The sequence below is a fragment of the Mercurialis annua genome, linkage group LG1-X (genome assembly GCF_937616625.2).
Source record: "Mercurialis annua linkage group LG1-X, ddMerAnnu1.2, whole genome shotgun sequence".
NCBI classification, from domain to species: Eukaryota; Viridiplantae; Streptophyta; class Magnoliopsida; order Malpighiales; family Euphorbiaceae; genus Mercurialis; species Mercurialis annua.
Genome location: NC_065570.1, coordinates 70,494,744 through 70,509,477, shown reverse-complemented (window position 1 = coordinate 70,509,477; position 14,734 = coordinate 70,494,744). Strand labels below are relative to the sequence as shown.

General features: G+C 23.6%; 1 long non-coding RNA gene across 1 annotated transcript; it reads left to right on the top strand.

Moving 5' to 3' along the window:
- The first annotated feature begins 1,002 nt into the window (after positions 1-1,002).
- Positions 1,003-2,351, top strand: LOC130015322 (uncharacterized). The gene is made up of 2 exons (XR_008790352.1): positions 1,003-1,459; positions 1,978-2,351. It is a non-coding gene; the product is annotated as an uncharacterized LOC130015322 (long non-coding RNA).
- The last annotated feature ends 12,383 nt before the right edge of the window (positions 2,352-14,734 follow it).

The following is a 14,734-nucleotide window of genomic DNA, read 5'->3' as shown; positions in this document are numbered from 1 at the left end:
AAATTGAGGTTCTCAAAGTCCACTCTGACCCACATGTGTCACAATGATGTTTATCAAAAATACACTAAACTATAAATTTTTACAAAATCTAACTCCAAATTTACATTAAATTAGAGAAATATAACTATGACATATATAACAATTGCTTTTTGTTTTTGAAGAAATATATCACTGTTGTCTAATAATAATGAATTGTAAATTAAAATCTTAATTATGTAAAATAAACTAATAATTTATATGTAATAAGATAAAATACAATTTTACATTAAATAGAGAAACGTACTGTGCCTATCTTTTTTTGGTAGACAATAAAAATTAATATTATAAGATAAAATAATTTTTCATATCCACAATTTTGGCCATTTTATTAAATATATTCCTAAAATGTAATATAGACATTATTATCCATCAATTTTGCAAATTAAGACAAATATACCCAAACCTCATCATACCTTTTTTTAGAATTTATTTTAATAAGTTTTTATTCTATTAATGATTATTTCACATAATTTTTTTCTTTAATTTCAGTTTATGAATGGTTTTATGAGTTTAAAATGAGAATTGTGTGTCTAAAAATTAATAGATTTAAATTGGAGATTGTATATATTTGTCCAAAATTATAAAATTGACATATCAGAATGTTCAAATTACAATTTGAAAATATATTTGAAAAAATGACCAAAAATTATGGATATAAAATCATTTTGCCATATTATAAATTGTTCTCTCTTTATAGCTTAGATTAATTTATTATAAATTTGTAATATTTAATTTTTCTTTTCTTTTTTCAATCCGAGTTGCCATATTTGAAGTAGGTGACATGAACTATGAATTTTTTAATTTTTTGTATATGTGATATAGAAATTATTTATATTTTGTAAAATACAATATAAAATAAAATAAAGCAACTTTTATAATTCACATACTATACTATACTATAGAATTTTGAGAAATTTAGGAAAAATACTCCAAATTTAAACATATTTGTAGAATATACCTCACCTCTCAAAAGTTATAGAAATTACTCTCTATTTTTTTATCTTTTTATTTCTACTCCAATATATTTAAAGTTTAATTATTTACTCTGTATTCTACTTTTTAATACTCCATATAATTTTATAAGTTTTTGTTTTTACTCTTCTTCCACTTTCACCAATTTCTCATCTTCTCTGGATTATTTCACACAGCTCCACCACCGTCGTCCGTTTCTGCAACCTTTACCCGCTCGACAATAACCAGACTCCGCATCCGCCGCTTTCTCCTCCAGTTCTTCGCATGAGCAACCTAATCTGTCATCCCCTCTATGCATAACCACTACCGTCGCTCATTAATGGCTTTCTGTAGCTGCTTTTGTATAAACGCCACCATTGCTTCCTCTTCTCTGGCTTTTGCTTGCCAAACTTATGCTTCGACAATTGCAATGAATTTTCCTGGTCGGCACGTCGGCAACAATCATGTCGTAAGTTTTTAATTGATTTTTAGGGTTTTTTAAAAAATAATTCATTGTGCTTGAATTGAATTGAATTTGTTAATATCGTGTCTATAGATATCATAATTAATTTCATGAGTTTTATTTTGAAAATAGTACTAATTTAAAAATAATTTGAATGAATTTGATAAATATAAACAATCATTTGAACATAAGAGGTGTGAATTGCTGCGATAGATGCTTCTTAGTTTTAAAGCTCCAATTGCTTAATTGCCATGTCATATCTAATTGTATATCTTGATTAGGCATTCTAACTTAGAGTAAGACAATTTTATAATATAAAAGTTAAGGAACCATTAAGCAATTTGTGTTTTTGGCCTTGAGTTCTCTGTATTATTACATGATTATCACTATTTTCATTCTCTTTTTAGAAATCATTAAGCAATTTGTAGAAATTCCTGGTCAATTATAAACACTATGTCTGTCAAATCATTCTATGGAGCACATTTGGCTACTTTGTTTGTGATTTGTTCTTTGACGTTGATCAGATTGTGCTTCGGCGACAGTAGTGGAAGCGATCTTCGACGGTGAAGTGGAGGCGATCTTCAGCCGCAAGTGAAACGATAAGTGGTGAATCATATTTTCTTATTCTCTGGATGGTTACGGGAGTTTTAAAGTCTAGGATTTCTTAAAGCAATCATTCCTCAACTATTGAAGAGAAATGAGCAGATATGTAAAAAAATAATGTGACTGAAGTATGGTTTATCGGCTTTAAAGAGTTGATAATTATTAATAGCTACCAACGCAAGAGGAGATTATTGTATTTATTGATTCATTGTATTTTATGATTAAGGAGAGGCTTATATATGTTGCATCTTTGTTTGACATTTAATGAAATAATAAAATTGAATTGAATAAATAAGTTACCGATTATACAAAATATTAAAAATTATGAAAATATTATCATAACTTTATATTTCAGGTTTGAAGCTTGTCTATTTCTGCTTTAGGCAGAAAAGAGTAAAGCCGAGTAAATGAATCAAGAAATATTGTTTTACTTGCTGCAGAAATAGTTGAGAGCATGCTGGGAAGAATTTAATGTGCATCAAGTGGTTATTAATTATCTTGAAAGTTCATAGCTCTAGTTTTGATTTAATGGACGATTGTTTGTATGTAAATTCTATTTGTGTATATGCCATAAAATTGGAGTACATATATGTTAGCTAGAGTTGTCCATTTTTTTAGGCTTTAGAGATTTGTTTGAGCTTTTGTTACTGATGTTATTATTTTGAATCTTTCTCATTAATGTTATGTCTCATTTGAATCACAAACAACTAAATATGGTTGTGTAAATTGTTACCTGCTAATTGAGCCATTCTTTTGTTACTAATGTTATTGTTTCAAATCTTTTTTATTCTGATAATTTTATGATAAATTTATGATAAAATTATGATAAGGTTATGATAAAGTACGTAAAATCAATATTTATAAAAAGATTATGATAATATTATGATTATACTATGATAATATTATGATTTATTAATATAATGTTATGATAATATTTTATGATAATAGTCTAATAATGAAATGATAATGTGATGATAAGATTATGATAATATTGATAATATTATGATAATGATATGATAATATTAGGATAAAATATATAAAATAAGTATTTATATTAATATTATGATAATATCAATATAAGGTTATGATAATAGCCCAATAATAAAATGATAATGTGATGATAAGGTTATGATTATATTGATTATATTATGATAAAGATATGATAATATTAGGATAAAATACGTAAAATAAATATTTATAATAATATTATGATTATATTATGATAATATTATGATAATATCAATACAAGGTTATGATAATATTTTATGATAATAGTCTAATAATAAAATGATAATATGATGATAAGGTTATGATAATATTGATAATATTATGATAAGAATATGATAATATTAGGATAAAATAGGTAAAATAAATATTTCAAATAATATATTATGATAATATCAATATAAGGTTATGATAATATTTTATGATAATAGCCTAATAATAAAATGATAATGTGATGACGAGGTTATGATAATATTGATAATACTATGATAAGAATATGATAATATTAGGATAAAATACGTAAAATAAATATTTATAATGATATTATGATTATATTATGATAATATTATGATAATATCAATATAAGGTTAAGATAATATTTTATGATAATAGTCTAATAATAAAATGATAATGTGATGATAAGGTTATGATAATATTGATAATGATATGATAATATTATGATAAATTTAGACATGGATCCCGTATCTTAACACAACGAAGATTTTTTTTAATCAAATTTTAATTATTTTATTTAATTTATATAAATTTTAAAACCTCTATCCATATAATAAAATATAATATAAATAGTAGTACATAATTTAAGATTAATAGAAATGTTTGATATTTTAATTAAAAATATTATATAGAATTAATTAAAAGAATGAAAAAATAAAAATAAATAAAAAATAAAAAAAGAATTGGCCACAGGTAACAAAGAAAATGTTTGAAAAAGTAAAAACAAAATGTGAACCGGTTAGAAAAAGAGAAAGAGAGAGAGAGAGAGAGTCAACTTGTGGCAGGAGAGAGAGAGAGGGAGGGAGGGAGGGCGAGAAAGTCAGATCATGCGTGTCTTATTTATGGCAGTCAGAGTAAAGTTGCAATTAATTCAAGAAGCAGAGTAAAAGTATGAAAAAGTTAAAATCGTGATGTATTTTTTTATAACTTTTCCGCCTTGAGGTAAATTTTATAAATATTATCTTATTTTAGGTAAATATGTAATCTTCTCTAGAATTTTCTCCCCTTATTAACCTCAAAAACACATCACTATCGTAATTTATAATAATTCGACTTCATTGTCCGTATATTAACTTTAAGATAATATTTTTAGATAAAGTGTAGGAGCTTAAAAACCGTAGATTAGAAGAAGAAAAAAGATAGATACCAAAATTTGGTATTTTGACATTTATATTCAAATTTTATACAGTGAATCGATATATACAGAATATGTTTGAAGAATTGAGAAAAAAATTTAGTAACTTTTTTTTAAAAAAAAAAATTGAATAAAATATACACGGCTAGCATTATAAAATATATCCGAAACACGTAAAGCAATGTTAGCTATTTTTTTTAAAAAAAAAAAACAATAGTAGATGTGACAGTGGCCTTATGGTGGCGATATGATATCTCAAATCTAAGAATGACGACCCCGACACAACCATTAAGCTCATGCTTTTTTGTAAATCAAATTGACGAAAATATGTATCCAACAACTACCAAGAACAATATATGTAGTCCACTTAATGACCACACAGACAAAAGCAATAATCAAAAGCAACTTAAAATTAAGTGATACAGTTGGCTTAAATTTCCAAAAATGAAGCCAATTTGAATATATTAGAAAATAAATACCTAAATATAATTTCCCATTTATAGTTTTTCTTCATTGCAGCTGCTCTTAAGGCATGAAGCCCAAATTGGTATATTATAATCAATTTGTGCTGTTTTTGAAATTAGGGTTCATGCCAATTTCCATTCCAAACCCACTTCATATCTTGCATAGAATAGACCGTTAAATCCTAGCTTTCTACTTATTATTATTATTATTATTATTATTATTATTATTATTATTATTATTTTGTGTGTGTGTAAGAGAGAAACATAAATAGTAGGGTTTTACATAGCTTTCAAACAGTAAATGCAAAGTATTTCAGTTACTTGAACAGCCAAACATCTATTTTACGTCAAATGTCTTTGTATGAAAACCATAATACACCTTTTCTTTTTTAAATTTATCCTCTCTCACCTTTCTATATAAACCCACATCAGCAACCACCTCTCCACGCACCTTATTAATTTTTAAATTAAGAAAAAATAAATCTTATTTAGATCCAATATATTCACATATTAGTATTATAATTTTTCATCCATAGTTGATATATATTATAGGTTAAATATAATTGCGATTCTCCGCTATGTTACTTTTATAGAGGGTTAATGGCATTCAATTTATTTATTTTTTGATAATCAGATGTTTATTTTTCAAATAACGGGAGATTATTTGTTAAATCAAGCTATAACCGAAGAATTATCATTGAGTCACTTGGCCGGCAGATTACGGATTACCGCATATGAAAAATTTGACATGAATTAATTGTATAAAATTTTGTTGTTTAAAAATGAAGGCAAAATGTTTACTACCAAAAACTTTGACGTTTTTGCCAAATATACTATGCCACTTGATCCAAATGAGTCGTGGGTATATTTGACAAATATTAAAAAGATGATTGATCAAACTGACAAACTTTAAAAATCATATGTATATTTGTCGAAATCACTAAAATTATGGGTAGATAAGTTTATTTTTTCAAAAATGAGTGATGAATTAATAAAATATAAAATTGAATATCATGAGTAACCATTCTATAAAAGTAATATGATTGGGTAACAATAAATATTTTTTATCTGTCTAATATTATAGTATAATTGGATTACTAGTCATTTAAATACACTTATTTCTACTTAAAAGATTAGTTAATTTCCATTTATATGACCTTTTACTGATATGAATTTTACATCACACATTATACTGTCGATAAAAGAAAAGTTTGTAGTTCTATATGATCGATTAACTGAATTCACCGAACAATAATTTAAATGAACATAGCTATGTATGAAAATCCCCATTTGACAACCCTAATACATCAAATATATTCTGCTTGTAAGTTGTAACCCTATTTCTTGCACCTATGAAATCTCTCTTGCATTCCAATAATAATACTACTCTTTTTGTTACTCCCATTAAATGCATTTTGTTGCATGGTAGTTGATAATGATGTTAGCTTCATTTATTAACAGATGCACACAATAACTTGTCGAACCTTCATATGTTATTATTCATTAATGGAAAAAGGGTCATTTATATCCTTAAAGTTTGACTCTATGATCAAGTAAACTCTCAACATCTGGAAAGATTCAGTCATACCCTTATAACATCTTAAAAATGAATAATCAGGCCACTATTTTGACGCACAAATGAGACGTTAGGGGATTAGTTATCAAAATCGAGAAACATGGTTGTTCTACTTTTAAAACTTTAAGGGCATATTTGAGGACTTAAATGATCATGGAGTCAATTTAGGGATATAAATGACCATTGTTTAATTATTTTGGAGCCGTATAAATTATTTAAACATATTATATTTGTATTTCATGATATTTTCTAAAGCAAAATAGATCAACATATATATCCAAAACTATAATGAAATGAATAAATAATCCTGTCAAATATGTCCAATATTTTTGTGTCAATTATATTTATTTATTTTTGAAAAAATCTCAATTATATTCAAATAATAAATAAAAAGGATAAATAGTTTAATTGATAGAATTACGATGCATTTCTTATCTTAATCTATTTTTGTAATGGATTTTTTAATTGATTACAACATGAGATTTCATAGAAATTTTGACTGTAAAATAAAATTTAATAGTATTGAATAGATAATCATTTGAAAAATATTTTTTTCAATTATAAATTAATTTATCATAAAATTAATTTAGAAACATAAATTTATATTTTACTAATTATTCCCACTCATTTTTTTTCATTTGCTATTTGAATATGATTGACACAAAATTATATTAATAGACAAAACGGACAACATTTTATTTAATTTTAAATATGTTAATTAATTTTATGTATTTTTAAGTATTTTTTATTTAGTAATTATTGTCTACGAATAATTATGTGAACAAACAAACAATATTCAAATGATCACTGTAGCATTGATTTTGCTCTAGCTGTAAGAATATTATCCTAAAACAATTAATCCCTAACACAATTTAAAAAGAAAAGCTACATAGAAAAAGTTGACGCTAGTAGATGACAAACTTAATGTATTATCTAGCAGTCATAAAATAGCGGGACAATTTTGATAAATTACGAATATAAATAATGTAAAACATGGGGATAATAATGTATAGTGTATAATATATATATATATATATATATATATATATATATATATATATATATAAGAATATTATGACGTGTTATCCAACAGAAAGAAAGTGAAGTTGAAGTGACCCTTAAGAATTTGTGTGTTAGACTTTGTTGTTGTTTCATGCTTATAATTGTTAAAAGTTAAAACTAACTCCATTTTATCCATATTTAAATTTTGTTCACTCTACTATCAAAATATTTTTTAATAGATTTCATCTGACACGTTATCGTTAATTATAATCGGTTGAATTACACTATATCTTTAAATAATACTACTATTTCCTACTCATAAAAAAATACTATTTTCAAATCAAATTAATATACAATAATAAATAAAATTTAAAAATGAATAAAATTTTCCTACAATTTTAGTTGTAGGAAACTCCTACAACCATTGACATGGCACTATTTGATTGGTCTTTTTCAACACATTTAATATATCTACAAAGTTATAACTTTAGTTCCTATATTTTATTAAGTTATATTTTTATTATTTAGAGTAATTTTTTTTCCAAATAATACTCCAAAACTATAATTCTTATTAACATTTTATCATGAATGAAAAATTAAATTAATAAACATTAGCTCATATATTAATAATAATATAGTCTAAATTTTAATTTACTATTATAACAATTATCTAAACTCATTTACAGTGTAATTTATCATAATTTTAAAAAATAAAAATGGATAAAATATATGTTTATCGTAGCTGAACTTATAAAAAAATATTTTTAGTTAACTAATTAAATATAGGAACTAAAATTATAATTTTGTAGATATATTGAATGTGTTAAAAAAGGCCAATCAAATAATGTCATGTCAATGGTTGTAGGAGTTTCCTACAACCAAGTTTGTAGGAAATTTTTATTTTTTAAAAATTACATTATAGATAGTCATTTATTATTAGGGTACCAATCATCAAATTCATATATACCTACATCGATTATAGAATATGTATTATTAAAAATTAAAAATTATTACTATATTAAATAAGAAAAGTATAATTTATTTTATTTTAAAAAAATATTTTTTTTGTTTAAAATTGCATGTCAAATTTAAAAGGATAGAATAATTTTTTTTTATACCATCAGATATTTTAAAAATTAATTGGATTTGTCCATTAATTGCATAAGAGAATTTTCAATGCAATATTAACTTTTATGCTTTTATAATAAAAAACACTTTCATGCTAAATTTAACATTTAAACGTAACAAAACTCTACTTTATAAAAATTTAATTTCATCTCTATTGCAAATGCTCAACTAATAATCTTATAATTAATTATTATGACAATTATCTTATTGATTCATCTATTTTTTCTATCATTTGATAACTTTTTTCTATCTTATATTTTAAAATCCTCCAAACTTAATTGAGAAAATAACAAAAAACCCACATTAATGACTCACTATTTCACATAATGCAATATTAATTAATTTGTTTACTTTAGTACAATTTTCCTTTCACAAAATACCAACTTTTATTGTACTTTTCAACCAACACCACCTTTCTCCCAAATAAACACGTGTCCACTACATATGTCCTATATAATAAAGAGAAATCATAAAAAAGAATCAAAAAGATCCCTGCATACAAAAAGACCACTGCATAAAAAAGGACTAAAGAAACCCTCCATTACACATGTCCACTACCTTGCAAATTTAAAGTGTATCATCTGCTATAATGAATGACCTGCGCATCACGCGCGGGTCATTCTTAACAAAATTCAGATGCACCTTTTGGTGTACCTGACACATTTTTTTTTATTTTTTTTATTTTTTTAATATAAATTAAATATTTATATATTCATTTAAATTGTATAACAAAGTTATTTATTATATTTGAATTTTAAAAATATTAATTTAATTTAAATTTTATAAATATAAATATATTATTCTTTTTTTTATATCTCTGATATATTTTTGATATGTCTCTCATATACTGTATATTTTATTTTTCCGATATATATATTCTTGATAAATATTCGATTGTTTGAACTTTTTTTATACATTTTATTACACATATTTTTTTAATACTTATTTGATACATTTTTGACATGTGTCGAATTTTTTTATATATATATTACATGTATATCTTTTATACATATTTAATAAATCTCCGATACATGATTGATACATTTTTAAAATTCATTTAATAGATACATCTCTGATACATTTAATTGTAATTCGAATATATTTTCAATACATCTCTGATACATAATTTATACATGAGAGATACATATTTGATACATTAATTGAATTAACTGACTAATTCGATTGGTTCGTTTTTATATTTAGAAAAGTTTATAAACATATATGCAATAATACTAATTAAAATGAACCAAATATTTATTGTTTTATATATATTTGACTGGTTTATTTTTATGATTTGACCGGAAGCCCTAGGTGGAAGGAAGGGAAAAGACGAGTAGAAGTGCAAAATATTCGATAAGTATTTGATACATCTCCAATATATATATATTTGATGCATTCAGATACATATGTGATATATTTTTGATACATAATTTATACGTGATATTTATCAAAAAAAAATATTAAACATGATAGATATATTTTTTAAATGTACTTAATAGATACATCGCTGATACATAATTTATACATGATAGATACATTTTTTAAATGTATTTAATGGATACATCGCTGATACATAATTTATACATGATAGATACATTTTTTAAATGTACTTAATAGATACATCGCTGATACATAATTTATACATGATAGATATATTTTTAAATGTATTTAAATTGATACATGATAGATACATTTTTTAAATGTACTTAATAGATACATCGTTGATACATAATTTATACATGATATATACATTTTTTAAATATACTTAATAGATACATCGCTGATACATAATTTATACACGATAGATATATTTTTAAATGTATTTAAATAGATACATGATAGATACATTTTTACTAAATACATACATGGTATATATTTTTTAAAAATTTATTTAATAGATACATCGCTGATACATATTTTATACATAAAGATATCTTTTTAAAATATATTAAATAGATAAATTGTTAATATAAATTTTTAATTATTTTATTTTGTATTTTTAAAATTTAGTTAATTGTTTTAAATATATTTATATTTATATTTCTAAGATTTAATTATTATTATTAAATATATTTAAATTAAAATTAAAATTGAAATTTATATATAATAAATAAATTTTTAACATAATTTAATATAAAATATTTATATTTAAATAAAATATTTATTAAAATAGAAAGAGTATTTCTTTTAAAGCAAAGACTCATGCATCAGTTAATAAACTGATGCATGAGTAAGCAGGGCTGACCCGCGTCAGCCCTGCATGGCCTGACGCGCGTCAGGTCAACACATCAGACCTGACGCGCGTCATGTTATAATAGTATTTTTTTTAAATAAAAATTTATATATTTTAAAAAAATTAAATATCCATGTGTCAATAGTGGATAGGTGTTATTTATTATTGTAAAGAAAAAAGGGGGAATCTTCAATGATACACATGTCACTATTCTAGTGGAATGGTGCTAATGAAAACTTTTTGTGTTTTATGGTAAGAATGATAAATAGGTGATATAAGTGGTAATGTGTGTAAATACATGTTATTTTTGTGGTATTTTTGTGATTTACTCAACTTAATTTTCTTTATTTGATAATAATTATTTTTGATGAATTTGTTTTTTGAAACTATTTTTTTTATGAATTTATTTGATAATGATGATGAATACTGAATACTCTATCAAATTATTTTTTTAAAGGAGAAATCAACTATAACTTTTTAGATGGAAATATGATTTTTTTTTATTTTTTTTATTATATTGGTGTGTGTTCTATCCTTGAAAAAATAACTGAAGGAGATAATAAAAATAGAAAGCAAAAAGAAATGTGTTAAATAATTATAGAAAAATTAATAATATTAAAATTATAGTTAAATAATTAGTAGTAATTGAATAATAAAATTTGGCTTATTCTTTTTTTTATTTTTTGACACTTGGCTTATTCTATTGATAGCATATTCAAATGGAATATAACACTAATTATAGCTTTATTTTGAAATTAAGTTCTAAAATTTAGTACTAAATTATAAACACTTTTTAGCATTATATTAAAAATGCTTTAATAGATAAAATTTATTTAAGAATTTCTCTGATATAAACTTAATTTAGTTTTTATCAAACAATGACAGGTCGATTTTCCACTTTAAAAGTTATATAATAAATAAATGAGATATAATTAACATAAATATATATAATTAGCAAACTGATTATGACAGATTAGCTGACTATGTGGTTCCCTCTAAACAGGGTCGTGATCGGTTTTAGTGATTTGCCTAATTTATATATGCGCCTTATCTTTAATATAATCTTTGATTGATTATTAATTTAAGGTTAAATGTACAGTTTTAGCCAACTTTCTTGAAACTGCATGTCTTTACTTGGTTAGTTATAGATGGGGCTAGACAACTTCCTTTAGGGCTGCTAATGTTAATTATCAATGTTGGAGTTAAAATTAAAAAATCTTAGCTAGCTAGCTATTATATTTAGATGAAATAATTTAAAAAACACTTATCTTTTAGTCATTTTTAATTATATTTTAACTTTTTAAACTCATCAATTTTATCCAAATCTGAAACTTTTTACTTTCAGCTGTATCCAATTTTATAAATTGAACTCTTTTTACTTGAAAAAATTCAAAAAAAAACTCTTATAAATAACTTATTTGTAATGTTTTTCATTAAAAATGTTCAAAATAAATGGATTTAAATAGCAATTGCCCCCCCCCCCCCCCCCCCCCTCGCGATTTGTAAACAATTAGCAATTAATACATAAATTAATTTTATGGGCAATCATTCTTACTTTATAAATAGAATATGATACAAGTAGGAATCATAATAGATAAATTATCAATTAAGTTCTTCTAAATGGAGCATGGATACTTTTTTTTTTGTCCAAACAAACCAACCATAAATGATTCTAATTGATATACAGTCGCGATTATAGTCAATTAACCTCATTTTGGTAAATTAGTTTATAAGTTGAGGGGATAAAATGCTATTTAAATCAAAATAAATGACTTACTTAAACTTTTTTAAAATGAGAGGCCCAATTTAATATTTATGGTTACAATTGAAAAAAACAAGTATGGATTTCAACAAAGTTAACGGTTTTAAAACATCAGAATATAATTAAAAAGGGGTTAAAAGATGGGTGTTTTTTTAAGACATTTTACCTTATATTTATATAATAAAATATAAAATAAAATTTAATTGATAGCCCTAACTATGTTTAAGCATCAATTAATTTTTTAAGGGACCATGAGCAGAATCAAGGAGCAGTATGAGCAGTCTACTGATCTTTACACAACAGTCACTTATTTTTTTTTGTCTTTTCATTTTTCAGCATCATTTAATTTTTGAAAAATGAACATTATATCTAAAATTATAGTGAATTTTTTTAAAATGTCTTTAATAAAAAAATTGAAAGTTTGATCCAATAATTTTATAATTTGTGTCAATTTTATGCTAACAGTAAATAAAAATGAAGACTTCGGTTGATAAAAATAAAATATATAAAATGTCTTTATTTATTTTTATACTATAGTAGTTCATAACTGAAAAGAAAAATATTAAATCATAAAAAGTGTCAATCATATTGTTAAAGAAATTGTGTGCTGTGATTAAAATATTTTTGTTATTAAAAAAGTTCATAAAAAATTTATGCAAATATAAATTAATATAAAAGTACAAACTTTATTTTATTTTTTTGATAGATTTTTTTTGTTTTTTTGTTTTTTGCATGTTTTTTTAGATGTAATTGACTAAAAATGAAAAATTATTAAATAGGTGACAGGTGTAGTATTAGCGACCATTTACAGTTGAACAATGGTTATGCTAAAGACTTTAAAATTGTTTCAGTCTCTGTCTCAGTTGCTTGATAGATCAAAAACATTGTGGTTTTAGATTTTCACTCACTTTTCTTATTTATTTTGGTCTGAGGAAGTTAGAAATTAAACGGTTATCATACACTTCAAGTCATGACCTTTTACCTACCGATTCCATTAGCCCAATATTTTAGACCAATTAATTAAGGTTTTATTTTTGAATTGTACATTAAATTCAGATCATATAATTAATCACTCTATTTAAATTGATTAATTAATTAATTGTTTAGCGTTTATAAAATTTACTCCCTCCGTTCTTTTTTAATTGTCCATTTAGCCAAAATTGCACATATTAAGATAGTGAGGTTTTTATCTTAAATAATAAAAATAAATACTAATATAACCTTATTATATAATGTAAATGTTTTGTAAATGTTTTGTAAATTGAGTTATATAGTCATTTATTAGGGAGGGTTAAATTTGAAATATAATAGTTAATGTTATTTTGAAAGTCTAAATGAACAACTAAATATAAACAAATGCATTTGACTAAATGGACAACTAAAAAAGAACAGATAGAGTAGTAAATTATAACTCGTTAATATAAAAGAAAATAAAAGTCAAAACTAATTAAGTTATGAACCTATGGTAATATATTTATAGGATTTAAGTATCAGTAATTTCTTCTCTCAATTTGGAAGCCTTGTGAAATTACTGCCAACTTGTTTTATTACCAATCCTTTGAATTTATTATTTTTTATCAATTAGACCAAATAACCTTAAGATTTTTTCTTTGAGAATAATAAACTTAAGATATTAATTATTAATAAACTATATGAATTAATGAATAAAAATATTAATTTAATATTAGTTATTCACCGTGTACAAATTTATAGATAAATTGATGTTTTAGTTTTTAGAGTAATGCCAAATAAAATAGTTGATTACATAATTTGACTACTGAATTTATTCCCTTTTATCCATCTAACCCCTAAATTTAATATCTTACCTATCGAATCTCTAAACTTGTTAAATAATCTGATTTGACCCCTAAACTTGATAAATGCATATACATTGAATCCCTCCATATACAATTTATTCTAAAATATTTCAAGTGCCATGTGTACACAGAGGGGTTCAATATTTACATATTTATCAATGTCAGGGGTCAGATCGGATTATTTAACAAATTCAAAGATTCGATAAGTGAAACGTTAAATTTAGGGGTTAACTGGATAAAAAAATACAAGTTCAGGAGTCAGACTATATATTAAGCTCAGATAAATCATTAAGATTATATTTGGAATTTTTTTAGCCTCTCT